Genomic DNA, 26436 nt, shown 5'->3' on the forward strand with positions numbered 1-26436 from the left:
AATTCACACACACGGGTTGGTGGGCACAGCTGGGAACATAAACCAAATATCCTGACTCTTCTCTTATGGCATAGACAGGTGTAATGTTTGTAGCACTTCGTGTTTTAGAAGTAATCTAAGAAGGGAGAGACGGGCTATACACAATAGGACAGTGATAGAAATAAGCCAGAAGTGTGGCAATTATCATCTTGGAGTAAGTAAAAATAATTCTTACATGCTTCATTGTGAAGTGCTGCATTCACCGCATTAGTACTGACTCCTAGAATATGCTTACACTAATACTACGTAGTGTCTGTCTGTGACATACTAATAAAACAACCCCAACAGAGCACTATGCCTCAGAGCACCAACAGGTTCACAGTTTCTGTCCAGTTCTCAGGACGCAGGCATCCACTACAAAATTTACTATGATCATCCACTACAACATTCACTACCAAACTCACTACCCATGGTGAGCACTTACTGGGAAACTTTCATTCCTCCCCTACTCCACAGGACAGAAGTACCATAGATGGAGATCTGTGGATCCTTGTGGCCCCTTTTCTGGTTCCAGCACAGTCAAGACTTTGAGACAGAGGATTAGACATTCTTAGACAAAACCTACGTGGACAAAGTTACTCTTGGAGTATGCACAGAGTTAATGCCATACTTTAGAAAGCAGGTGAGGGTAGGGGGTGGCAGGATGCATTTTTGTGGGATTTTTTCAGCGAGTACATTTCATCTCTGAGAAATAGGCAGCGGCTCAAGCACAATACATTCTTGTAGAAAGTCTGAATCTGTTTCAGCTGAGACCTTCCTAGTCACCTCAGTGGGAATCTCCTACTTTGGGGAGCTGGACTCAGGAATATGGAATCTGTTTGCACACTGATATAAATACGATTGATATAAGCTATGAATTTCAGGGGTGGGCAAAAATATGACGCATGCACCATATCCAGCCTGCCAATTGATTTTATCCAGCCTACAAGCAGGAATCCAGGTGGTGGCATCACACGGCAGGTCCTGGGCAAGCTGTGCTTGGGCCCCGTACTGTGCTGGCAGGCAGTGCCCAGGGCCTGCAAGACTGGATTTCATCTCCCAGAAGTAGCCCTGCAAACCCACACAGCACCAGCAGGGGCTGGAGCCCAAGAACACAAGAACAGCTTCTCCAGGGATTGCTTTTACCCAAAACCCACCATGGCCCCAACAGAGTCTGGAGTTGGAGCCTAAGCCTGAAGATGGTTCATCCAGCTTCTACCTGGGGTGAAGTCTGGCTGTGGGCCTCCACGCTGTCCCATCCCACCCTGCCACACAGCCACGGGGTTGGGATGTGTGTGCATGTGCATGCACTCCAAGGACCCTTATGTCAAGGTAGAGGCCTGTGACCAGACTCCATCCCCTGTGGGCAGAGGCTGAATGAACTGTGATTAGGCTTGGGCTCCAGCTTTGGTCTCTCTTCAACAACATGGGGATGCTGGGTGGAAGCAGTCCCACCTGCCCACCTGGCTCTGGCTTTATATCGCAGCCCATGTTGTGAAGTCACGTAGCACCTCTCCCCCAATGCTGGCAGCCACCTGGGCCATCTACCAGGGGTAGCAGGTAACTGCCAGGTGCCCCAATTGGTGCAGGGGAGCAGATATCCCTGAACCACAGCCGGTGCCAGGGGAAGAGGCCCCACACTCACTTGCCTGGCCCGGCCCGGCCTGACTCGGCTCGGTTGTACATTTGTGCTGTGGATGCAGCCAGCAAGTGCTGGCTCCCAGCTCTGGGATAGGGGCTTGGGGGTCCTACAGCCCTGAGTGGGCTCCTGCTCCCGCTCCCACTAGCCCTGGCTCAGCTGCAGGGAATTCTTGTGTGCATGGGTGCATAGGCTTTTGCACATGCATACATGTGCAAATGTGTGTGACCCTCAACAGCTCATCAAAACTGGTTAAGTAGCCCTCCAGTACAAATAATTGTGTCCCCGCCCAGATTTGACATACTCCTTCCTCACAGGTACCCTGAAGGTTGCTCCTTGAATCAGACTGCTGGTCTCAGTGCTAAAAACAACTGCTTGTAAAGCATGCAATAATATGTGACCTAGCGTTAGGGAGCTAGGGTCACTTGGGTGCTAAGGCACACAGTGAATAGCCCAGAGGTTACAAGTTTGAAGACATAGCAAAAGTACTTCTGGGGCAGCTTGTCAGATTCCCATGAATTTGCAAATTCTACTAAATATCTTGTCGCAAGGACATGAAAAAAAGAATGGATTAGGGCAAGTTATGTGAATTTGTATCACCACAACAATACCAGTGCATTGCATTAACCCAGGAGATGCACACTCCCATCAGAGGAAATGCCCTGTTGGACCTGGTCCTGGCCACAGGCACTGATCTGGTAAGGGGGCTCCAGGTCCTGGACCACCTGGGTGATAGCGATCATCGCTTGCTAGAATTCATCATCCAGCACAGGGTGTCAAGGGCCTGCAGCAAGGCGGTAGCCCTAGACTTCAAGAGGGCCAACTTCAATGAGTTGAGGAGATTGGTGGGAGAGGCGCTAGGGTTCTCAAGGGCAGAGGAACTCAGTGCCCAAGATGAGTGGTCGTTCCTTAAGGAGATGATACTCAGGGCCCAAGGGGTGACAATCCCAACAAGAAGCAAGGGGGGGTAAGAGTGCCCAAAAGCCTCCCTGGCTCACTAAGGACATCTGGGAGTGCCTGGTTGCCAAAAAGGCAGCATACACCCAGTGGAAGGGGGGGGCTATCTCCAAAGAAGAGTATACCTCCACTGCTTGGGCCTGTAGGGGGGGCTGTTACGAAAGCCAAGGCAGACATAGAGCTAGGACTAGTGTCCAAGATCAAAGATAATAAAAAGTCCTTTTTCAAATATATAGGGAGAATGAAGAAGGCACCGGGAAATGTGGGGCCCCTGCAAGATACGCTGAGCAATCTGGTGGTTGCGCCAGAGGAGAAGACAGACCTCTTTAACAAATTATTCACCTCTGTTTTCTTGGGCAGGGACCAGGACTCCCCCCACCGTCTTTCAAGATGGACTCGAGGGGAACGCATCAAGACCTAAGGTTGAGGAGGACTGGGTTAGAGTGTTTCTGGAGGGGTTGGACATGTTCAAATCAGCAGGTCCAGATGCTCTTCACCCCAGGGTCTTGAGGGAGCTAGCAGGGGATATTGCTGGGCCCTTGGCACAGCTTTACGAGCACTCATGGTGCTCAGGTCAGGTACCAGATGATTGGAAGATAGCCAATGTGGTCCCCATTTTTAAAAAGGGGAGGAGGGAGGACCCGGGCAACTACAGGTCTGTCAGTCTTACCTCAATGGGGGGGAAACTCTTTGAGAAGATCATCAAGGAGCACAACTGTGATGGGCTGGCATCAGGGATGATGCTCAGGGGCAACCAGCACAGTTTCATTAGGGTAAGGTCATGCCAGACCAACCTGATTGCCTTTCATGATCAGGTCACAAAAGCATTGGATGCAGGTGTCGCTGTGGATGTAGTCTTTCTGGACTTCAGCAAGGCCTTTGACACTGTCTCCCACCCCATCCTCATTAAAAAAAAAAAAAAATAAAAAACTAAGCAACTGTGGCATCAATGCCTACACAGTCAGCCAGGAGTAATCATCACAAACTCCTAGAAGACTGTTTCAGGTCAACATTAGGAAAATCTTCTTCACAGCTAGTGTCCAGACTGTGGCGTAAGCTCCCTCCAGAGGTGGTGCAATCACCTTCCCTGGAAATCTTCAAGAGGAAACTAGACGGTCACCTAGCTGGGGTCACCTGGCCTTAGTTATCTTTCCTGCCTTGTGCAGGGGGGCTGGAAACAATGATCCTTTCCAGCCTGACAATCTGTGAATATTTATCTTTTGCTTCCTCGTATTGTTGCTGGGGCTCATGAAACATCAATAAGGCAACCAATGATATATTGGGTCTATCAGTGAGAAAAAAAGGACAGCAGTGCTATCCTTTTTTTTTTTTTTTTTTCCCCCCCCCCTCACTAATATATTTACTCTATTCTTTACTTGTACTACTACTGCTAGTGTCAATTGTGGGGTCAGCACAAGTGAAGAATGGCTGTATGGGTAAGAAGCCAGATTCACACCAATATTTTGGGCCCTACAAATGCAGACATGTGCTACGTGACATTCACAAAACCTACTAAGCATGCCTGGTGCACAGCTCTTATGGATTTTCTTGATGCTCTACAAATCCCATTGGGTACCTTCCTTGCCAGTCTTCATGCTACCTGCTATTTATCAAGAGATCAGCTGCTCACTCTTCTCGGCCCATGATACCAGCCTCCATTGCATACTTGCTATTTTTTCAAATAAGAATCTTCTTGCTTTGGCCCATGTCCCTTAGGCAGACAAGGGGCTTTCCATAAACACCTACAACACTGGACCTGTTCTTTTCCTTTAAATCTCTCCTTTGGTATAACTCCCACTCACACAGCTAGGCCAAAGGTAGGAAGAGACAGCTGTTTACTATGGTCACCAATTTGTTGGTAATGTTTCGTCGTTTCCTTCTCCTATTATGTAGAGTGAAAGCACATCTAACCATCTCATACAGCCATTTTACAGGCATTCCCAGTGAAATGGGCATGACTGCATGCAGCAGATTTATTAGGTTTCTTTAAGAAAGCACCTTGAAGTCTCTGTGGACAAATGTTTGGGAAAGATTAAATGACAGTGGCCAGATCTTTAGCTGGTGTAAATCAGCACAAGAGCATGGAAGTCCAAGACAATCTAACACCAACTGAGCTTCTTGTGCAGTGACAGAAATATTTGGTAGCATGGGCCATGTATTTCTACTAAGCAGGAAGGCAGAACTTGTGACTATTTTAATGGGGGAATGGTTAGACAGGGAACTGTGGGCCCTCTGAGCAGCTTGCTTTCAGTAAGGCAAGTATCTTGATTCCCTAGTTGCACTCCTATATTGCCTCGAAAATGCAAAGACAGCAAAAAAGAGAGAGAGGGTCACATATTTAGCAAATTACAGTAATTCCCCAATGATAAGAAAGCAGCTTGTCTGTCACTGGGCTCTTTTGGTGTTAGATTTTGAGATGCATTATCTTTGCAGAAAATAAAATGCAAATAAAAACTGAGGGGAAAGAGAGGCCCTGGAAACAACAGAAAGTAAATCTCACAGGGTGACAAAATTATCCAAAATAGAAAAAAAAGTGGAGTGCCTGGTATTCTCTTGACAATGAAGTCATTCATGTGCCTCCAGTACAAAGCACAGGGGGATGGATACCCTTTCAAAGGGACAGAGGAAACATTTGATTGCATTCATCCTTAGAAAGCTCTGAAATCGCTTCTCCCCACTTTGTTTCCTTCCCAGATAGATGCCCCAAGTGCCAGAACCCATGGTCACAAAGCCCTGACAGAAGAGTAACTTGCTGTGTAGACTGTTTGTGAGTGAATGAAAGTTTTTGGAGAGTATATTGTGAATTGTAACAAACAAGATATTGCAAGTGGGTTGCACAGAACTGCTAACATGGCACCAGATCCAGATCCCTACCTATCACAGGGTTTCAATCTAATTCAGTGGAATTGACCCTGTGACCAATTCTCTGCTCTCTCTGGGACAGAGAGAGGAAAAAAAAATCCAGGGAAAGAGAAATGCTAAGGCTTTGGCATCCTTGGTTAACACAGCACTTCAGCACACCAGGTAGATTGGTTTTCTACTGACACTCTCTTAGATATTTGCAATAGATTCCTTTGAACTTATTTCAGTATAATAAGGGGGAAGGAATACATTTAAACCCAATCATACCATATACCACATAGGGAACAGGAGAATGTTTCTCCTTTTTCTCTAAGCCCAGATCCAACAAAGCACATTTTTAACTTAAAGCCCAGGAGCCATCCCACTGAACTCAAGGGGACTATACTCAAATATTTCAAAGTTAAGCTTGTGCTTATGTGTTTGCTAGAGTGTGCAAACCCCTCTCTTTCTCTCTGCCTTCCCATTTTATCTTCTAAAAGGACCCATACACACAGGAAGCTGCAGGGAATTCAATTAATCTCTTTTGTGATTAATGAAGAGACAATTCTTCCTGCAGTCCTAGCAAAAATGACTCCCTTACTTTGATTGTAAGCTTTTTGGGGCATTGTGTTGTTTTGTGTTTGCATAGCAAAAACAACAACAAAAATAATAGAATGAATTTCTGGTGCAAAATTGTGCATCCAAGGTGCTCTGTGGATACAAGTATGTGATTAAAACCAAGGTTTGATTACCCAACCAACCCTGTCAAGTCCAATCAACTTGAACTAGCAGTAATTGTAAGTCTTGAACACCCAGGTAAAAGGTTTTATTGGACTTAGGCAAGCAATTCCAACAGACATTCAGAACCAGCTCTAGACTTTTTAATATGCTCCACTCATTGTAAAAAGGTTATTCATCCTGGAGATTTTATCACTTGAGACCTGCTCCCCGAGGTTGTGCAACACAGTGCACATCCTACAGGTCTCTCTCATCTATTTCTTTCAGGGCATAAAGAAGACAAATGTATAGGATGAAAGGACAAGAAAGAGCCAAAAGAATACCTGTAAAATGAGCCTTGTGCTAAAAGGTAAAAAGTCTTTTCTATTGTACTGACAAAAATAAGACTTATCTTAAAAAAAAAAAAAAGTGTATGGCATGTGCCACGTTGATTTAGACTTGAGGAATGTCATGAACTCACTAAATGTGGTGCTGTGCAAGACAAGAATTGCCAGGTTGTGGGCATCTATTAGCTTTCCCACATTGCACTATCATGATGAAGATCAGCAGCTGTGGTAGGGTAGCATGTGTACATTTTTCCGCGTTATTTTTAGCTGCGAGCCACTTATGCCACATATTGTATTCTGACAAGGTGTAATGCAACCAGACATGTCTTACAAACTCAGGAATAGAAATCAGGGTCTAAAAAGGACTAGCATAAATTGTGAAAGCTTTTCGGGAGCCAAGATCTCATCAGCAGAACAGCAGTTCTCTCTATGATAGAGTCCAGTTTTGGCCAATACAGGCAAGGCGGCATAACCATTTTACAAATGAGCACCTTATAATGCAGCAAAAAAAAATCAGCCCACAGATACACCCGTGCTCCAGCTTTAAGGAGCTCCAATCCCAATTCCTCTCATTTCAATCAGATAAAAAGTTGGAACGAGTCCTACTCTCTTGTCACATCAGGTTTGCATCAACGCATGTAATTCTACTGAACACCATTTAAGTTTATACTGGTGAGGTGAGAGGAAAATCAAGTCCAATATCTTCTAAGACACAACTAGATTTACAAATCTGGGGAGAACATACGCATTTCCCTAGAGGAACTGAGTTTCAAGGTCTGGCATGTTGCTGGAGAGAGGCCTGCTTCCTCTGCAATACAATTTGTACTAAAGGACCATTAATAACAACAAGGAAAACAAACATACAAAAATACTATTATAGTTTTTTCAAAAAACAACAATAATTAGCTTATTTCAGAAATCCACAACCTTCTCATTCTTGAATTCAGCCTGTCTTTGCTTCTGACTATAGACACATTTTATGGGACACAAACTGGCCCAGCTCTGCTGGCATCCACTGAAGCCGAATGGCACGGCTTCATTAAAACCATTTTATACCCCGCTGAAAATCAGGCCTGTATCTCTATCCATCTATCAGTGGTGTTTCTGAGCCACGGCAGCCCTCACCATTATATGAATACATCCAGAAATTAAGGTTCAGTTTGAGATCCCCCTAGCGACCTCTGCTCCTCAGCCTCTCCCTATCTTTGGCGGTTTGGGAATATATTTGGCGTAATTTAAAAAGCATCATCCCATTCATTGGACAAAATCCTGCATATTATGCAGATTCCTAGATGATAATACGTTAGCACACTTTAGTGACTGAGACCGATTTTAAATTACATAGCCCACTGCTGTACATTTAACATTTTGAGGCAAACACTGCCAATAAAGACTGAAAAGTCCAAATCAAACAATAAGCTCCTCAGTAGCCTTTCCCCTCAACTACAAACAGTAAATCATTTCATGTTAGTAGTTTTAAGCCATAAAAATGCAAATAAGGCATTCTGTGCTGAAACTTGATGGCTATTGAGAACTATACCTCCGTGAAACTTAATTTGTAAAGAACATGGATTGCCAAGAGGGCTTGCAATATAAAAATAGACAACAGTAAGTAATTTAGCAGCTTATTGGTAGTCTTGCATCTTCAATCTAACTGGAGCTTGCTTTTTTTTTTTTTTCCCCTCAATGTGTGGCACCCAAGACAGGAAGCTATTTGCAGGAAATTGAAGTGCAAGTGGAAGTGCTGTTGCAATACATCTCAGGAGTTCAACTATGGTATACTTTAATCTTTATTTTTCATTTGTTTTAACATTTATTACAGCAGGGTGTGATCAGGCATTAGGAAGGCAACATTTAGTATTTTCCAAGAACCTAAGCAAACCTGAGCAAAGAGCACTTGCACTGCAATAATCCCCAATAATACCTTTGGCAATTCTGAGATACACTGGAAATGATCACTCTCTGTTCACATACAACGTCAGAAACAAAAAGAGCTTCAGCACGTCCTTATCACTGGGAGATGGGTCACCGAGTCCTGGAAGCAGCACTACCACAACCTATTTTTATGATGTTTAATCGGGCTCCCAATTTTCACAACGTAAATAAACATTTACACTGATGCAAAGTTAACAGGGATCATTTGAAGCTGCTGGATGATAGTAATTAAAACACTGAGATCCCAGAACCAGAACTTACCCAGAATAGAGGCGGTTTCAGGTATTCTTCAATCCACTGAGCCCAGGGCCACAAACCGGTGATAAAAGTAGTATTAGCTTGTAGACACCTCCCTCTTCCCACAAGATTTTGCTGTTCTCACTGAAGTAGGTGGTGTGGCTTCTTTGGGAAGCGATGGCAGAGAGTGTTCCTTCTTATCCTCCATCTTCAGGAAAGAAATTAAAACAGTGCTATTGAGAGCTTATGTGGTCTTATCCAGCTCTCTTCCATTAAAGCCTGTCAGTCAATCACACTTCTTGCGCTATCCAGGTCAATTAGATGTTGACATGATTTTCTGTAAGAGAACTCAGTCTCTTGGGAGAAAAAAAACTATGTTTTGTTTCCCGATGATCAGGATCCAGTGTTTTGTACTGCATGCTCTTCCGAGCAAAAACTGCAATTGAAATCCTGGTTAAAAAAAGAATCCTCTCAAGCTGGGATGGTTAAGATACATCAACTTCTGCAACTCATGCCATGCAAGGGAATGATGGGACAGCCCAAATGACCACGTGACTGGGACAGGTGTCACCACAAGCCCACAGTAAGGCTCCGTCTTGTACTTCTGGATCTGTGCTGGGATGCATTAACTGCTCAGTCTCGGTGTCACGGCGGGGTCCTTCAGGAGGGCCGTGATCTCCTCAAGGCCCTCTCTCCGTGCTAATTCAGCCCAAGGGCACCCTCCATGACTTTGCTCTTAAGGAAAATGTAATAGGGAGGCTGCCTTGCGTCTCCTCGGGCACGTAAACTCCTGGACCCCTCATAGGTCTCCCCGTACGATGGGTGCTACTCAAGCACCCTAGCCTTGTGGGCTACGCATGGCTCCTACCACCCCTAATACCACTCCCCAAGCCTCGCTGATGTACCTGACTTTGGTGTGTTCTTCTCTATGTAGCCTGCCCCCTCTCTGGGGTCTTCTCTCACAAGGCACTCCCTTCTTCGGGGGTCGCCGTGCCCTCCTTGGGCTTCCTAAAATGCTGCCCCCCTTCTCTGGGGCCTTCTCTAACACTGCCCCTCTTCTCTGGGGCCTCTTCTAAAAGTGTTGTCCCACTCAGGGACCTTTGTCCACTTTGGGACTCTTACCTCAAGCCTCCGGTCTTTCAGGCCCACCGCGCTGCTTCCCCTCCTGCAGGACGCTGTGCTGCTATCCCCTTTCCTTGGGGACCACCGCAGCACCCTGTCCTTCTCTTGGGGCGCTGTGCTGCTAACCCTTTCTGTCTGGGTCCACCACAGCACCCTGCCCCTGTCCTGGGTTATTCCCTGTAGCGCTAGCCGATTCCCGGGCTCGCTACGCCCGTCCTGGGCTCCTCACATATTGCCCCTCTCGGGCTCCTCACATATTGCCCCTCTCGGGCTCCTTGTGCCCACCTTGGGCTTCTTAGTAGTGCCGCCCCCTCTTTGGGGCTCACTGTGCCCACTCTGGGCTCCCTAATAAAATCATCCCTCTCTCTGGGACCTGTTGTGCCCACACTGGGCCTTCTCAAAACGCCCCTCTCTGGGGCTGGGGTCTATGCACCCTGCACACAACCCGGGGTCTCAGTTCCCCACCCACAACCCAATGCTTGCACTCAATTGCGCCTCCACTGGCGCGCAAGCTGCGCCTTCCCTGGCGCTAGGGCACCCCGCCTCTATGGGGTCCCTATGAGGCCTCCTCCAACCCCTACAGCCTCACTCAAGCCTCCGGGGTAAAATACACAAACGCAAACTCAAGCCGCCTGGCTATAACTAAACTCAAAGCCCTATGGCTCCAACAACATTGCTCAATATCAGCGGTACTTACTGCTAGGCTCCTCTCCGCATCCTCACTCCTGGGGCTCCTGCCTCCCTGGCAGGCAACTGCCAGCTTGGCCTTGACTCTTAGCTTTATAGGAGCCAGGCCCTGCCCCCTACAGGCACCTGATTCTTATTAGTCGCCCTGGCAACCCGCAGCTGTACTCATTATGGCTGCTGGGGCTTTTCCCCAGCAGCTTTCCCCTCTCTAGGAGTGGGGCAGCGAGGTGCGCCGCGACACTCGGTTACATAAAGCAGATTGTTCATAACACCTAAGAATAAAATCAGAGAACTTTTTCACCCATCAATTCAAAATTCAAATGAATCACCACTAAAAAAGTGCGAAGTGTTTTAGACAGTTAATGCACCAAATAAATGCATCGACAACTGCTTATTAGCCTCAGTGCCTTTTAAAATAGAAGGCAGATAAAGAACAGCAGGCTAAATGCTTTGGCAGTCCGATGCATTCCAGCTCAGAACTAATTAGCTGGTGTCAAGATGCAACCAGAGTTTTTTGTTAGGAATTATTAAAACAGTAGTTCTTCCCGGCACGTCTAGATGTATTGAAAGAGCCATGGATATTCATAAAGCGACTTCTGAAATGTCATGTTTCTACATTCTTATTTACTAACTGCTTCCATAGCTATCAAAACTAGGAATGCCAGTCTTGGCAGTTTTCCCCTAAAACAGCAGGCTCCCATCCATAAGACCTTCTTTCGCCATCAGAGCAACACCAACCTGCTTTTGCCACTGCAGACAGGCAACTAGAAAGTCTGCATAGAATATAGCCATACTTTCTGCTGGTTGCCATGACCCTAATAAAAGCCAGTGCCTCCCAGGGTGCATCTCATACCCTCCTCAGACAGCTGCTGCACTGAAACCATCCAGAAGTGCTACAAGTGGAGATGCACGCTGGAGTCTTCCCTTTGATAGCTGCTGTCTGCCAGCAGCAGGTTTATAGGGTAGACAACCACTTTGAAGAACAGTCACTGCTGTCACTTCCTCTCACGGTCACTGCTGTCACTTCCTCTCACGGTCACTGCTGCTTTTGTTGCTTTCAGCTACTGGCGCTAACCCTCCAACACACATGCAGTGATACACTCAGGGGCAACCCAGATCCTAACCTTTATATTTACAATAAGTCACAGGGAGAATCCTGATTAATCTACCTGGTTTCATTTTGACTCAGGCCATACTGTCCAACTGCTTGCCTTGGCAGTAGTTCTTTACTGTTTCTCTAGTAAGGAGAAAAGTTGTTGTAAAAGAAGAGGGGAAAACCGTTCTCCCTTTCTACAGAGGGCAGGACGTGAAGCCACAGCTTTAAATTACAGCAAAGCTATTTAGCACAGCTGAACACTGTTAAGGCAGTGGAACTGACTACCTGGGGAAGTTGGGTAAACCGTTTCATTGGAAGTTTTCAAGGGAAGGCTGGATAAGCATTGGTCAGAGAAGATTTAGGAGCAACACTCAGGCAGGGAGGTTGGGTCAGATAACTCCAGCCCTATTTTTCTTTTAATTGTTCCTTTCACTGAGCACAGTAGAAAACCCACTAGAGCTTTGACGAGGCCTATGACAGTCTTTGGATTGAAGACTCACTTGATGGCAGCCACTAACCACTTCCAGCATATCAGTGGTTGGTTATGGCTATCATCGAGTGATTTTATGTAAACACAATATTTGCCAGAAGTGCAAGAAATATATTTGTGGGTATGAGTCTGCCACTCTCCCATTTATAAAGGGTATTTGATGCATAGAGTACTGTGCATCAGATCTGGAATTCTCTTTTTACTTTCTGCTTATATTCGCTGAAAGTTAGGTACCATATTAAATGGTACCACAAAAAAACCAAACATTTTGTTGGGCCTTTTGCTGGTGCAGCCGCCTTACATTTATGTTAGATTACATGTATGTCTTCTGTAGGGTTTATAAAGTAATCACCAAAGATAATTAAAGCCATATTCCCCTCCATCTGATTTTAAAACTAGGTTATCATGTTGATTTAAATAACTGAAATTATGCCTGTGAACATTTAATGAAAATAATAACAGCAAGTTAGTAACAAGCAAAGACAATGTATTGCTTCATTCCTTTCTCATTTGATATTTTTTATTCCCAGTTACAAAGAACATTTCTGAAGTTGTAATTGGAGTGTGTCCCCCCTCCCCTCTCTTTTATTTTAAGATTAAAAAGAATAAGCGGCTCCGGTCATAAAACCTGAACAATCAAAATAATGCAGGATTCACAGTTTGACTCAGTAAAAACCCATAATATGCATTTAATTCCTACTTATCCTGCAGAGGATACAAGAAATACACTCTACTTTCCCTCAGTCTGAAATCTCTCCCGGTGAGGTAACCAGCATTTAAAACACTAAATCTGCCTACAGTCCCAGAAGAAATTATCATAGTTATCATAGAAATTAACGGCTGCAAGGGACCTTGAAAGACCAAAGTCCAGCCCCCTGCTCCAGGCAGGAATACTGCTGAGATCAACCGATCCCAGCAAGCCCAGTCTCCTCTTGAAGACTTGCACGGCTGGGGACGGCACCACCTCCGTGGGCAGTCTACTCCAGATTCTGGTCACTCGTACCACAAATTAGTTTTTCCTTACTGTGACGGGGTCCTTAAGGATGGCCGCGTTCTCCTAAGGCCCCTTGACTATGGCAATTTGGCCAGATGGGCACCCTCAGCTCTCTCTCGCCACACCTTTGATGAGAAACATGAAAATAGGGAGCCTGCCTTTAAGTCCTCTGGGACACGGTCTGATGGACTTACTGAACCCCGTGGGTTCCTGGACCCCTTGTTTCACAATGGGTGTTTGGGGGCACCTTAGCCTTATGGGCTGTACGCGTGGCTCCAACCACCCCTTTACCACACCCCAAGCCTCACAGATGGCACTGGCTTTGTCTTGCCTTGGCCTCCACAGCCCTGTCTCTGAGCCCTCTCTGGCACCAGGGTCTCTACTCTGTAGTGGGCCCCAATGAGGCCTCCTCCTTCCCCTACTAGCCACAGCCAATCCACCGGCCTTATAAAACTTCAAACAAAACATAAGCCCCTGGGCTATAACTTAACATAGGCTACCTACGGTGTGCTCTGCCCCGTTCCATTGCCCGGAGCAGAGGCGAGTCAGGCCTCTTTCCCTTCTCACCTCAGAGGGCTCCTTCCCCCTCAGCTGCCGGCAGAGACCTGCCTCCCTTTGTGTCAGCCTGGGGTTACCTGGGCCCATGCCCCACCCCTCCCGCCAGCCAACCAGGTGCAGGTGCGGACTAATTCCTGCCTTAGCCGGTTGCCATGGCAACCTGCCCCTGGGCTCCCACCTGGCTCTTTGGGCTCTCCCCAGGCAGGTCCTGCTCTTCTAGGAGCAGGCACCTGAGTGCCCTGTGACACTCACATCCAACCTGAAACCACCATCTACCAGTCTATGGCCATTGGTCCTTGTCCTCTCTGGGGGTACCCTGCTGATCAGTTTTCCTCCCAGCTCCCAAGATTCACCCCTTACATACTTATAATCAGCTGCCAAGTCCCTCCTCCTTCAGTCTTCTCTGCCCCAGGCTGAACAGTCCCAGAGCCAAAGGCATGGTTGCATTACAGCTACTATAATGCATAAGAGGCAGTGAGGTATACAGCATGAAACAAAGTTCAGTCTTCTGGGATGTATTTTCTGACTCTGCCAATGACTCACAGTACAACTGCCTCTCACTCACCAATCTGCAGTACCCTGCCCCCCTGGGCCATGATGGTGCCCTTCACTCTTCACCCACAGCCCCCCATTTCCTGTCCCTGCTGGTGCCCATCACTCCTGACAGCCATCAGAGGGCTTAAAAAGAGTGGGAACGTGACCGGGGAAACCCAGATATATGGTAACCCTATCTTGGTGGCACATACACACTTGAGCACAAGCATTAGACAGACAGACAGATTAACATCAATTCTCATATTGTAAATGGCTTAACAGAAGCAATAGTGCTAGGTTTGTTACAAACAGGGAATTAAATGATGCTCTTTGCTTAGAATCTGTGCACAGGACAAGATGATGACAGGAAGATATAGATGGGAGAATAAAAGGCAACACTGAGACCATATTGGACAGAACAATAGACAGCACAGTCCAAACACAAGATGCCTAAATCGTTATCAAGCTGGTTGTAGGCACTGCAGCGAAATAATTATTAATTATAACTCTGGGTACTCATGGGCAACCAAAACACTCTTCTCTTTGTCTTTACAACATTAGATAAATCATTCCTCATGTTCAAACTTCTCTGACCCCCTAAAAACAAAGTCAACTTCCATCATTGGTTAGTAAGAAAAAAACATAACCCAAGAACAACCATTACATTGGTTACCATTGTGAAACTCTCAGAACTTATGCTATATCCAAATATAGGGCTTTTGGGGGGAAAGGTATATACATCCATGTAAGAAAATCTGTTCAGTAACAGAAGCACATTAAATGAATGAGGATTCTTATGCTTGCTAAACTTGGAGATTTATCTGAGTTTTCTCAAGAAGAGTTAATTATGCACAAATAAAGTATGGATGCTTCCAGTCACATTCAGCATCTATTCATCTATCATAGCCAAGGAAGCACATTCAGATCTGCACATCTTCTGCTCCCTTAAAATACAAATCAGGCAATTGCTTCTGTTCCAGCTGTTGAGGCATTTAATACGTCTTTACATGATCTTCACACAAAACAATGATTGCTCTGTTTCCCAACAGTGACAGAGCCACCAGGTTTGAACAGGGAACATAAGTGTTGAATTGAGTGCCCTCAGGACTTTTTCACCATGAGCACCAATTCTAGTCTTGTGTGACACGTGCCATTGCCTTGTGCAGTGTTTCAAGGAAAGCACTGACTTTCAGTGGGGAAGAAGAGCTATTATTTTTTTTCCTGTTGGTTTTCTATTAGTAGCAAGATCTACTTGCTTCTGCTCCATTCAAAGACATTAAGGAAATAATTAATTGGAACATGCTTTGCTCACTTGATTGTCCATCTCTGTAGGCCACATTTAAAGGTTGATTGTCAAGTGCCAGAAAATTTAAGGATTTGTATGAAGATTTGCAAAAGATTATTTACATAATCTGTTCCTTGGAGCGGACACAGAGAGACTACTTCAGTGATTGTAAATCACCACAGCTTCACTGAAGTTGTGGGGAGCAGTAGGGGATGGGGCTGACTTATAACATCTGAAGATCTGGTCCTCCTTTGAGGAGGAGCCAGGATGCTACAAATGCTTACAAGTAATAATCAACTTCTTTCTATCTGCAAACCCCCAATTTAATCTTCCTTCTTTGTTCCCAACAAATAACTTCAAATTATGTTTTTATCTTTTCCAACCCATGTTTCTTTCTGTGGTGGTGGTGAGCAGGGGGGAGATAGGGGAGGGAAGGTATGTGTTTGTACATACGTAGAAACAAATATATGAATAGTCTTATATCAGCACACATGGGGAACAGGCTGTTTTCCCCAATGTATGCCATATGTTTAGCAGAGTCCTCATCGACCTACTTATATTCAACAGATGTGAGAATCAAGGTCTCTGCTCTCGTTCAAATCAACAGGATCTGGTGCTGTCACAATGGCTTTCCAGGGTTGCAAGATGGCGAGGTCAGAGACTCAAGAGACTTGAATTATACTCCTGGATGTACACTGATTTGTTGGGCAACCTGCAGCTAGACCACCCTGTCTTGAAAAAGTATGTGCAAAACACTAACCTCGTTGGTAAAGCACGGATAGATGAAAAGATCCGTGCACTCCCATTAGAACAAGCGCGAGTCTGATCCAGTATGGATAGTCATATGTTCCTGTGTGCTTGGGGGAAGTGAAGAGCAACAAGAGGTAAAATTAAGGTTGCTGCAGCCATAGCATCAGTTATAATGTACCTAGCGTTTATTCACTTCGTAAAAATACATAGCAGCACTAATTGCTATAAAATATTAAATGGAACAGTTTCCATTTAATCTCATCAAGGTCAAGTAAAATTTCCACGCAATATAATTTTTTCTACAAACTAAACTGAAGCGCTATAAATTGCCAATTTAAAAAAAAAAAGTTAAACCCATGGACCAAATAATAAACTCTTGTATACAAATCAAAACTAAAGCTGACCAGATGCTACTAGCCTCAGGGAAGCATGCACACATACTATTTGTTTCAGAAGAAGTATTAAAAGGGAATTACAATTATTCACAGGCTCTGATGCTTGCAGTGTGTTGCTACTATGCGTCTGTTGCATTGCATCAGCATCCCGAACTGAGCCACGTACCCTTAGGGGAGCTTGTGACGAAAGGGTTTAGTAAATGGGCAAATGACTGATTCTCATGCAGGCCACCATCAGGCCCCCAGTCCATTCTGTGAACAATGTTGAGCTGAGGCAATCACCCAAACTTCTCAGTAGAGAAATTATGGTGCACTTCCGACGTTGTGACTGCAGAAACAAACAGCTGTATCTAGAAAATTGCTGTGGATAACAATGTTTTGTGTCACCAATCAATGTCGACTTTGAGAATGGGGCAAATGGGTCGATATAGCCTCACAATGGGGCATGTGGCCCACTGTTTTCCGCCAGGCAGAAGCCAAACTGCTAGCAGCTAGGGCAGACTTCTGATGGGCAACGTAGTCCAATATGTCAAGAGCCACTTAAGCACCAGGAGTATTACATGCTATTTCTGACTCCACTACATACAGACTTTGGGCAAGTCCTGTCATCTCCATGTGCTTTCATCCCTTGTCTCTCCCTGTAGAACATGTCCCAAAATGAGGTCACATAAGAGACTTATATCCTGGCATTTCCTAATATTTACATGCTTGACTGTGCAACCATAATAACCTCTGTGTGAGAATGTGCACACACGCTCAAACATATGGGCATGTCTGTGTCCAAGAGAAAGACCACCAATGCAACATGGGATATCCAAACTCTAAACCTTCTTAGCTTTGTCATTCTGAAATCACTCCCCTTCGGGCCTGCCTTTTATACCAGAGCAGATTTCTGTCCCCACATGACCTGTCTATGAATAAATCATGGGAGCAGATTCATGTCTAATCATCCCAGGGTATTATTGCTCTTTTGTAAAATGATCTGCAATTACAAAATGCTCTTTAATATAATATAACCTCATGTTTTAATGAGTCTTTATTGATAAAGGAGTTTTGTTTTATTGGTTTTCTTGCACTGAAATGCAGCTCTACTGCCATACCGCTGCAGCTTGCACTTGGAGACACATCACAATTAAAAGGCTCTGCTCCTTGAGGACCCGTTTCAAGCCCATTTTAGTGAAGGGAAAGGCTCCCACTGACTCAATTGACTTTTGACGTAGCATCTGAATTTTGGCTGTAAGGAGATCACTACCAGGGGCAGCTTTATGGGTTTGTGTGCAACATACAGTCAACTTGGGCTCCCACCTAGGATTTTACCTTAACCTATCCTTGCCATCTGCAGAAGAAAAAAAAAATATATATATATTTTTTTTTTTGATGGTGCTTTATGTACACCTTAGCTAGCACAGCAGGGAACCTAAGCTAACATGTTTGCTAAGGCTGGAAATACAGAAACAGTGAGGACAGTGCAGCAGTGGAAATGTTCCTAGCCAAGTAAGGCTAAATTGGTTGAACTGTAATAAACAATCTAGCCATGATACAAAGCAACCAAATTCTTTCACACTACTGCATAACCATCCCCAGGCCCCTTTGATAGTGTCTTCTTCATGATCCCTAAAACAACAGTATTGCCCTCTATCCCTGTGAAAAAGAGATCCCTTTGCATGGCAACTTCAGCCTGGAGTGGTAGATTTAACTCTTGCCAAAAGTTCAGTCCATTTAATTAGTAGCTAATCATACTCAGGACCAAAAAAGACCTACTCTTGCTGGAAAAAGACAGTCTTTAGAGAAGTGTTGCAAACTCTACTGTATGTGCCTTTTAAACTATGCTATAGAAAGCACTTGGGCATGTTTCTGATTTAAATTGACAGAAGGATGGAGTAGATTGTCCTTTTCCATCTCTTACAACTGCCTTTCCCATTACGTTAAGTGCATAAAATTAACAATAAAAACACAATTGCCAACTAGAAAGACATTAGTCAATTGTTCTAATTAATACCTGATAGGCTAATGGTAATTAATTGGCAACGGATTATACAGCTCTTAGGTGTCAAGTCAGTTACTAAATGCTGCATTTAATGAATGAAAAAGGAGTGATTTGTACCTCTATAGCTGATAGTGTGGTAAATTGGTTACATATTAATTGGATTGTTTTAACTTTGGAGAAGTTGTCAAATGTTCAGCTAATGGTGCCATGCAGTGCCAAGTGAATTCACATCACCTTCCACTCTCATCACAGCCTTCGAACTGCATGGCAGACTATTTTCCCATCCAGAAAAAAAAGCTTTTGTCAACTTGGAGGGGAAATAAAGTGCTCCGAACTTCATCAGGAAGAACCCCAGACCTTTCAAGTGTCTTCAGGAAAAGCTAGAAAGAGATAGCCTCACTGACACTAGAAGAAGAAGCTGCTTAATGATTAAAGGTGCTCAGCTGGGAGGTAGGAAACTAAAAATCCTGAAGGAGGAGGAACAAGCACTTGAACATTGGTCTCCAGGAGCTGATCCCTGGACAAACCCGGAGCAAGTGCCCTTGTCACGGATCCCAAAGAGCTGCGCATCTAGAGTCAACTCAAACCAAAGTTGGCAAAAAGGTAGGGCTGTTCTCTCCTTTTTAGCCATTGGGAACCTACAGCAAGAGAGACATGAAGACTGAGCTCTCCCAAGTCATTGATTCTCCTCATTTCTAACTAAGATCAGTGAAAACTACCTGTGCTCAACACTTGGAAAAAAAATCAAGTCACAAGTGACAGTCAAACAGCTTATGGCAGAGCAAGAAACTTAATCTCTTTCTCTTGATGCCCAAAAGCAGTGCCAGACCAATAAAACCACCATCCTTCCTTTCTCTTGGCCATAAAAGAAAGCTATTCCAGGGGGCATCTGAGCAATATGATCTGTCTCCTGTAAAGGTAAAGGAGTTTACAATATAAAGCGGCTAAACCTGTGGGTGCACAAGAAATGGTTCATTAAGTGCCAATAATTTAAAAGACCAAATGTTTTGTTCTTAAAGAAAACAGAAACCAAGAAAACCCCAAAAAGTAATTTTGTTATATGGCCTTTCATGATCACACAGTGGGTCTGGCCTACAAATCAGACTATTCTTCACTTCAGCATGGATCTGGTATTATTCTACATCCCTAGGAAATAATGCAATCATGTAAAAATAAAAATGTAAATATGAAAATGTATTTAAAAATGTGTTGGGAATTAGATTCCAAAATTTTTTTAAATATTTAAAAATTCTGCCAAGAAATGCTGGGATTATGAATGGGAATTTCTCAAAAAAAATCAATTTTATAGCAAATTACAAGAATATTTGTTTTTATGCAGAATGAAAACAAATTTCAAAACACCATAACTTCTTCCGAAACCAACTCTGTGATTTCGAAAACCTAACCTATTTTGTCTCAGGTAAGAGACATCACACCTAGAATTAGAGGCAGTGAAGTATCAGTTATAAAATTGGTCAAAAAATATCTGACAAAATATTTTTCCATCATAAAATGTCATGTCATTGAAATAAAAGCTTTCTGCAAGAATGTGTCAGTTTTGACAACATTTCATTTAAGAACTTGTAAGGAGGTTTGATGATGCCAACATGTCCCACTTCCGCATTATCAGACTGGAGTGTTTCCATTTCTTGTTCTGAAATGGCTTTTCACTCCCTGCCATGCTCTTCCCCTACACAAACTATAATTTGGTCTCCTAAATAAGGAGTCTGATTTTCCAAGTACTCAGCAGTTCCCATTGACATAAATGTGTTTGCCATTTTTGAAAATCAGAATGAGGACAAGTGAGCCAAAGACAAATCTGTTACTACAAACACTAGACATAAAGGAGTGCAAGCTGGGAAAGAGTTAAGGCACAGATTTTCTGACTTCCCTGCAGCCATGTTGTCCCTAAGCCTAACTCCATTTCCATTAAGAAATACAATCCCCCTTTAATTCAACTACTGATTATCATCTGAAAAATTCACTAGACTAGCACTGGCTTCACTTTATGGCTGTGTTATCAATGTTTTGGATGAACGAAGGCAAGATGCTTCACTTGTCCATGCCTTGGCTCCTCACCTTTGCCCCTTCTCCCTTACTTGTTCAATTCAGGTTGATGCCTATAACATGAATTTATTCTTAAGGAAGTTTGCATGTGGCACTCAGCAACAGGTGGGGCCACGGTGTCAGTTGGGATAACCACACAGTACCATCAAACAAATGGTCACACCTTCATTAGAAAACAAGAAAGCAGCAAAAACCCTGGGGATTTTAAACGAGCCACTGTGATGCACAGCTAACTTTAAAAAGCAGCAGATTTTGTCTGTAATTTTCTTCTTGTCTAGGCCAAGTTCAAGCAGACTGTAAAACTTGTATCTCTTTCTGTGTGTGTCTATTGAAAAAAAAAAAAAAATCTGATCATAGTTAAGGGATTTCCTCCTGCAGATTGGGGGGGAAACCTACCTGATCTTGAACTCTGTTGAAATAAAAAATAAAAAATAATATTTTTTTGCTCCTGGGTCTGGGAAGAGATTAGCTCAACTCAGTGGAGAGTTTTGTGGGGGGGGGGGGGGGGGAATATCACATTTAAGCATTAAAATATGTTCCTTTTCTTTTTGGATCACAAAGTCTGTCTTGCCTATTGACTGGTCCTGCTCCTTGTTGCAACCAGTGACTGCCACATAAAATACCAATGGCTCCCAAGAAGTCCTATACATCTTCTCAGATCCAAGCAGATGCAGCAAATAAAGAGTGGCGTTGAATGCTAACATACAAACATAGCTGTACACTGTCTTTCAAAGTGGATGCTTTCATTCTTGGAGAAATGGCAGACTGGTTATACTAAATGGTCCGGGGATCTGATAACTTGTAGAAGATGTGGGGCAGACAAAACAGAAAGCGCCTGCCTGGCTGAATTACCCGTGTGTTTCACTCCTAGATCTGAGTGTAAATTTTTCAGCAGAAATGTTCATGCCTTTTCCAGCTTTTCAGTGTGTGTGTGTGTGGGGGGGGGGGGGGGGGGGGGAAAAATGGTTTTTGTCCCTACCCCTTTCCTCTTCTACAATTCCCCCACCCTATTTCCCTCTCTCTATTTAGAGAGTGGAAAAGGATTTTTTTTTTTTTAAATGCACAATTTGTTAAAAGTTAACACTTCTAAGTTTCAAGAAAGGTTAATCCACTGTAGTTAATAACCAGATCATGAACAACTCCATGCTGACAAATCACAGGACTACTTAATTTCTTCTTGACCAGGTTGAATTTTTTGTCAAAGTTTGTAATTTCACATTTTCCCTCCCGCCCTGAAAATGCAATGACAACTTTCCAAGAAAATATCAACCTATCTGACAGTTAGCTTGCATCTTTGGCTCCTCTTCTGGTGCTGACAAGGGAAGCATTTAAAGCCAAACGTTTTCTCATTCCTGCTAGATAGACCTATGCACCTTGTGGAAAGTAGATTTAAAGAAACTAATTCCTTTTGCATAAACACTAAAATTACATTGTTCATCAAGAAGCCTGCTGTATTCCCATAAAACCAGCTCAGCAATTTTAAAAACCCCTAGAGAAAATGCCAGCATTCAATGAAAAAATAAAATAATGTCCGCAAATCATTATTTTCAAACAACCGTGTGCCTTCAGTAACCCAGCATATTTATCAATTTTATAACCCATGTCAGTATTAACAAATGTCAACCTCAGTATGACATCAACAATTTTCAAGGGAAAGGGACATGTGCAGGAGAAAGGACTTGCTGCTGGAGTGACATGAAATGTATCTACTGGCTTTATTTTCCCCCCAATGCTGGGGAAAAAAAGAAAAAAAAATATTCTAAGTAAAATGCTGGATGAAACATTCACTGTGATGAATCATAGCTGAGGATTAGGAAAAAGAAAAAAAAATCATAAAGTGGATGGAAATGGCTTTGCAAATTCAAGGTTGCTCTGGAATATGTTTTCACATTGGTAATTTTTTCACTGGAAGACTGCTTCACACATGGCCACCATCTGTTCTTATCTCCTCAAGACTTTGCTAAAGGAAGGACTGAACCCCCCGGTCTTGCAGACCTCCAAAATGAACCTCAGTCTATCACTGGAAATGTGTCCAGCTGCACAAACACAACTGCTGGGCCTTATAGTTTCATAGTTTCCAGGGTCGGAAGGGTCCTGAGCAGATCATTAAGTCCCACCCCCTGCCATGGGCAGGAAAGGATGCTGGGGTCAAACGACCCCAGCTAGGTGGCTGTCTAGCCTCCTTTTGAAGACCCCCAGGGTAGAGGCGAGCACCCCTTCCCTTGGAAGTTGGTTCCAGCTCCTTGAAAGCAGGAGTCTGAAAACTACTGTTCATGTAGCTACAGTTTGCAAACAGGCATGATGCATCAAATGCACTGGCAACACCAACCAACAACCACATCTGCTAACTGCACATCTGGCCTGGCTGCTTTGGGGGCTAGGGTCTGCAGCTACATCTTAATTTGCACTCGCGTGAAAAATTTCACAAGGAAAAATCAAGGCAGAAGTATTTAGAGAAGAATACATGTTAAGTGTATCTGACAGGAAGATAAATGCTTTGCACAGTCCTTGGCCTTATCAAAGCCTGGATATGATGTTCAATGCCAATCCAAAAATGTTGAATTCCAATTCCCAGGAGTTTTAAGGTGAGTCTCAAGATGTCCCACCATGCTTAGTCCTTGATTCAGCAAAGTGCTTAAATGCGAGTGTGTACTTAGCAGGCGTTGCTAATTTATGGCTTTAAAAAAGAGCCCGGGTTAGAGCCTGTCAGAATATTTAATGAAATACAGCTTTGCCTGACTAGAAAAAAAGGCTATGCAAGTGAAGTTGTGACTGAAGCATAGACAGAGTTACAGAGACAGGGATAGTTTTATATCTAGATCGCTGAAGGACCACTACTAGATAAATGGTATCTTTGACCTTCAGCATGAACTAGCTAGAGGAGTATATGTCCTCAATATATTTGAATACATTTGTCTTCAGCATACTGGAGACACATTGCTGCTTACTCCCTTTTGACAGGGATTCTTTAAGAACCCATAATAATGATGGTGGTAATACTAACCCTGTCCTGACAAGTAAAAATCAATAGGAAGTTAACTATAAAGTGCGTTTTTAAAATAAAGTTGATTCTTACTTTTGTTGCTCCTAAGATTGAGAGCAACTACATATAATATCTCAAGACTGAAGAAAAAGAAAAACCCCACAATAATTTTACATAGCCCTAAACAAGGAGCTTTAAACTTGCTCTGCATCCTTCAGCAGCTGTTGCTGTCTGGCAGTCATCCATACCAGTAGCTCAGGTGACTGTCACATGGTGACAGCCCTTAAATGAAACTTCCAAGTGATCCTTGAGACACCCGGCTCCTGTCCTTTAGCCCCAAATCATGCTTTGAGCACAGATCTTAATTCATCACGCCCCACGAAGATGCTGCAATGATTCTTTTGCTGATCTTTACAGTGGGGATTTGTCTAGTTCAACATCCTGGCTGGACGCTGACAATTAATAAGCAATGATTTATTTCTGACAGTGATGAATTTTATGGGGAGATTATAACATTTTCCAGACTGATCTTCTAGTTTCTCTCCCTATACCTTGGACCCACATTCATAATTACTGCAGGTGCTCACTTAAGCCCTGCCAGTAAGTTTAAACTAATGATAGGCTGATGGCATCACAAGCCTGATCCATTAGCTCCCAATTTCCATGCACCCACTACATAAGGGGTATTCTGATCACCTGTGGGTTCATTTAAAAGGATACCGTGCACAAAACATCACATATGCCATGAGGCCATACTCAAAGCTTACTCAAAACTTTACTGAAGGTCACTACTCAACAAACCAACCAAACAAACACAAAACTAATTCTGAAACCTCTGCATCTCACCCCTTCCTGCTGGACCTGTTGCACTTGGTACGTGTATATTATTTGGTCACATCTCTTACCGTAACGAGCATGAGAGACCACAATACCCTATGGGAACATGAAGCAGTTGATTGACAGCTCCCAAAATACATGACAAGGGCTTTGAGAATCAAAGAATTCATTTTTAGAGTTCAGTCTCCCACCCCCCACAAAATGACAAACTTTGTCACAGAAAGGAAACTATTTTCCAGCCAGTTCTGTAAATCACCACGCTCCCCTCATTTTGCCGCCTCAAATAAGCAACCAGTTTTAACTGCTGTGCATTGATCTAGTGCACATCTAGTCCATTATCTCTTAGCTGCTCATTTATGGATGAAAATATTTTAAGGCCCCTCTTCCTCCTCTCCACCCCCACTCCCAACCCTCAAAAAACTAACAAACGCATAATAAACTTTGCTCGTGGTCCAACTGCAAGACTGAGTGTGAGGTTTACAAGGTAAATTCTTTAAAAACCATAGGATTTTTATGGAAACTTGGACACAACCTTTGCTAATGTGAATGGTACTGCTACTCTTTTCAAGAAGAGGTAGCACCGATCTAGTAAGACTGTGTGAAGTTTTGGGTGCGGATTCAATTCGGAGGAGATTTGGCCCAATTCCTGGAAGTCCTGGAATCCGAAAGATTTCCTTAGGGGCTCAGATAGCTACCACAAGACTAGTGCTGTTTTAAGCAGCACCTTAAAATGCAAGATGCAAAAAGGAGGTGGGATGACCCCTGTGCTCACCATTCATTACATGTTGAAGTGCTGTGCTGTAGCTGGGGGACACAAAGAACAGGGAAATGAGATCTGCGTGGAGATTGCCCACAGTGGGTTTTGCAGCAGGGTCTCTGTGCCTCCATTTAGGTTTTTCATTGTCCTTCTTAAGGGTCCAGTTATACATAGAGATTTGTACAGGAAAGCAAGGATTTGAAAAATCAACTTCATGGCTTGAAAGCTGCTTGTTTTTTGGGAAAAAAAAAAAAAACAGTCATTCAACAAAACACACTAAGAGTTTTACACGTTCTGCTGTGAACATAAAGCCTTCCCCAATAAAGCGGTCAATATACTCATAGCCGAATAGTTTGCCTTCTATTGTATCTTAAGATTTTCAAAGTAGCAGATTCTCCACTTCAGAAAAACCAACACTTCACAGTCACTCGTGCACACGTTTATCTTGAATTCAGTCATGCAGAGGATCTGAAAGTGTTTGCAAAATTGGGCCTAAGGCTCACTAGTGAACTCAGAGGGGGAAAAAAATTATTATCCTGGTGTCAGATCTCTCCCTCAAGGCTTGGTGAACCTCAGGAGACCCACATTGCTATGGCAGAGAAGGGGAAGTGTGCACATCTTGTACTAGATCACCAGCCCCAGATCCTGATTACATTCAGCAGACTAAATATTGAGCATGTGAATATATATATATTTTAAATCAAGGTATTCTTTTATTGTTGCAGTCTCTAAGAAACCCAGAGACCCAAGTCTGTCAAGTTAAGGAATTTCAGTCACTATCCACAGGGCTTGCAGCCTGATCTCATGCTATCAGGTACTGAAGCTAAAATTGCAATCTACCCACCTGGTAATATTAAATTGGATAAACTTCCACTGCAGGCAGCTTAATATACAGCTTGAAGGTGACAACGACTAGTCACAACACATACAAAAACAACAACCTGTAGGGAGAATTTGTTTAAAAGATGAAAATCTCCTTCCCAGCCTTTCCCCTCCCATCTGAGACTGTATAGGCAAATCTGAAATCCACCACATTTAACTAGGTTATTTTTAATCATCATCTTTGTTTGGCTCCCTTTTCCAATCTGACCTGGAAAATAGCAAGCAAGGTTTGACAGCCTGTACCAGTATAAGAGGACCAAGTGAAATGGTTTCACGGGGCACTCCAGATTGCTATATACCCTGGCTGGCTCTTCCATGAAA

At 43.7% G+C, this 26436-nt stretch overlaps 2 long non-coding RNA genes across 4 annotated transcripts in view; both read right to left on the reverse strand.

Annotated features, from left to right (window-relative positions):
• Positions 1-10560, reverse strand: part of LOC132244230 (uncharacterized) — a 76463-nt gene extending 65903 nt beyond the window's left edge. For all 3 annotated transcript variants that reach the window (XR_009455812.1, XR_009455811.1, XR_009455813.1), the window contains exons 1-2: positions 10511-10560; positions 8716-8899 (exon numbers count right to left, since the gene is read on the reverse strand). This is a non-coding gene — a long non-coding RNA (uncharacterized LOC132244230). The remainder of the gene's footprint in view (positions 1-8715; positions 8900-10510) is intronic.
• A 180-nt stretch (positions 10561-10740) lies between these two features.
• LOC132243940 (uncharacterized) lies at positions 10741-26170 on the reverse strand. The gene is made up of 3 exons (XR_009455494.1): positions 26078-26170; positions 25249-25459; positions 10741-10772 (listed from the first exon to the last, which is right to left on the reverse strand). It is a non-coding gene; the product is annotated as an uncharacterized LOC132243940 (long non-coding RNA).
• Positions 26171-26436: the final 266 nt, after the last annotated feature.

The sequence above is a fragment of the Alligator mississippiensis genome, chromosome 11, assembly GCF_030867095.1.
Source record: "Alligator mississippiensis isolate rAllMis1 chromosome 11, rAllMis1, whole genome shotgun sequence".
In the NCBI taxonomy this organism is placed as follows: Eukaryota; Metazoa; Chordata; order Crocodylia; family Alligatoridae; genus Alligator; species Alligator mississippiensis.